This window comes from Hibiscus syriacus, unplaced genomic scaffold (assembly GCF_006381635.1).
Source record: "Hibiscus syriacus cultivar Baekdansim isolate YM2019G1 unplaced genomic scaffold, ASM638163v2 tig00110812_pilon, whole genome shotgun sequence".
NCBI classification, from domain to species: Eukaryota; Viridiplantae; Streptophyta; class Magnoliopsida; order Malvales; family Malvaceae; genus Hibiscus; species Hibiscus syriacus.
The window spans coordinates 450,279-453,268 of NW_024062870.1; positions in this window are offsets into that span (position 1 = coordinate 450,279).

The window sequence follows — 2,990 nt, forward strand, 5'->3', positions numbered from 1 at the left end:
GATGCTTATGGAATTGTCATCGTGTTGTTTGCCAACGTCAATTAACTTGTTTATGTAGGTTATGCAATAAATAAGTTAGTATTTTAATATAACACTAACTCTTGGAAAGTTAGATAAATAAGGATAACTACTAAGTAGTTTACTTCTAATAGAAAACTTACTCCTAACTTTTCCTATAAAAAGAAGTATTTTCACCATTCACAATATATAATAAAAAGAGTTCCTTTTTTCTCCACTATGTTGTTTACTCTTTATCAACATGGTATCAGCTAGGTGACCAATCCTTCACCTAAATCTAGCCGATTTTTTTTTCTTTTTTACCCTAAATCTAGCCGTCGATCATGAATTCAACCACTTCTTCATCGGAGGTCACTTCGGAATTCCTCATTAATTCACCCCATTCTGATGTTTCTTCAACCTCTATCACCTATCACCGATTGAATGGTGACAATTATATCCCTCACTCTCAAACTACTACTCGACCAAAGAAGGGGAGACCTTGGTGTGACTCTTGCAAGAAGGTTGGCCAGCTGCGGGATTCCTGTTGGAAATTACATGGCAAGCCTACTGATGGGAAGTATTCAAAATAGCATCAACAACGTGATACTCAAGAAAAATGTGTTGTGAATACTGATTTACAAGGAAGTTCATTTACTAAAAAACAAATGGAAGAGTTGCAGCAGTTTTTTAGTCAGTTAAACACTCATTCCCAATCAGTACCTGCAGGTAGAATTCTTTCTGCTACTTTGGCTAATATATCCACCACTTCTACTTGGGTTGTAGATTCTGGTGCAAGTGATCATATGACAGGTGATCTTCGGCTCTTTCACACTTTTCATGCCGACTCGTCTATCTCTCATATTCGAACAGCTGATGGTTCTCTATCCGGTGTTGCCGGTCATGGGTCTATTTGAATAAATCAGGACATTTTGTTATATCATGTTCTTTATGTTCCCAATCTCACTTGCAATCTTATCTCCATTAGCAAGTTGTCTGCCGATTTATGTTGTATCACTAAATTTAACTCTGCTTTTTGTGAATTTCAGGATTCTAGCTCGGGGAAAGTTATTAGCAGTGCTAGGCTTTGTGGGGGTCTTTACCTACTTCCAACAACTTTATTTTCCTACCCCTCTACTTCCTACCATGTTATACAACAATTTCCTTTACTTGAACCTTCAACCGATGTTATGTTATTGCATTTTCGTTTAGGACATCCCAGATTCTTTTACTATGAGTGTTTATCTACCTTCTCCATATAAAACTGTCCAAACCATTTACCATGATCCATAGTGATATTTGGGGACCATCTCAAGTCTCATCTTTACATGGGTTTCGGTGGTTTATTTTATTTATTGATGATCACACTCGTACTACCTGGACCTTTCTCATGAAAACCAAATCTGAAGCTTGTGAAATATTTAAACGGTTCCAAGAGATGGTTGAAACCCAATTTCAGTGTTCAATCCAAATGTTTCATTCTGACAATGGTAGTGAGTATTTTGCCAATGTTTTGGGTTCTTTCTTTCAGGAAACTGGGATTATTCATCTTACTTCGTGTGTCAATTCTCCTCAACAAAATGGGATTGTTGAGCGAAAAAACATGCATCTTCTTGAGGTTACTCGATCTATACTTTTTTCCATAAATGTTCCTAACTATTTTTTAGGGGAAGCCTTTTTAACTGCCACTTATTTGATTAACCGTCTCCCTAGTAAACCGTTACAATTTAAGTGTCCGAGGGATGTTTTTCTTCAGGTTTTCCAATTTAAACCAATGACTTCATTGTTACCCCTTAGAGTTTTTGGTTGTACTGTGTTCGTTCATAACAATGTTCCTTTCATGTCCAAATTAGATCCTCGAGCATTTCAGTGTGTGTTTCTGGGTTATTCATCGACTCAAAAGGGCTTTCGATGTTATTATCCTCGTATAAAGAAATTCTTTATTACTATGGACGTTACTTTCTTTGAAAAAACACCTTTTTTCCTTAAAACTGCTATTCAGGGGAGTCATATAATGAATATCAGTTTATTGACTCACAACAATTGTCACTTGATTTGCATCCAACTCTTTTTGATCAACCAACACCGTCAAACCAGTTAAACCAGTCGAATAAGCCTACAAAATTGCTACAGCCAGACCAAACAACACTACCGAACCCAGAAAACATATCCTTGCCAAACCAGTCCACGGAAACACATTTACCTCGGCATGATCAATATATCACTTTGCCTCAAATTTCTCAATCCGAGTTGTAGATTTACAAGAGACGACAAAAACCAATTTCTAAATCAATCCCTGAACCTAATCCCGAGTCTCCCACATAGCATGGACACTGTCATGAATCGGAACCGAACGAGAATCCTTTGAAGAACGAAGAAGGTAATCAGAGTTCTTCCACTGAATTAAATGTTTTAATTGATGATAATGACTTGCCGATTGCTCAAAGGAAAGGAGTAAGAAAATGCATAAATTATCCAATTGAGAGATTTGTTGCATATGGAAAGCTAAAGCCTTGTTTTAAGAACTTTACAGCAAGTGTAGATAGCATTACTGTTCCATAAACGGTGGAAGAAGCATTGAAAGATCCCAAGTGGAAAAAGGCAGTATAAGAGGAATTAAAAGCACTGGAAAACAACAATACTTGGATTATAGTTGATCTTCCGAAAGATAAAAAACCAGTCAGCTGCAAATGGGTATTCACGGTAAAATACAAAGCTGATGGTAGCATTGAAAGATATAAGGCGAGATTAGTAGCGAAAGGATTCACTCAATCTTTTGGAGTTGATTATCATGAAACGTTTGCTCCGGTAGAAAAACTAAACACTGTGAGAGTGTTACTGTCATTAGCAGTTAATGAGAATTGGGTGTTTCATCTGTTAGACATCAAAAACGCATTTCTAAACGGAAACTTGGAGGATGAAGTATATATGCGAATTCCACCGGGTGTGATGAGTAATACAGAAAAAGAATGTAGATTACTAAAGTCCTTGTA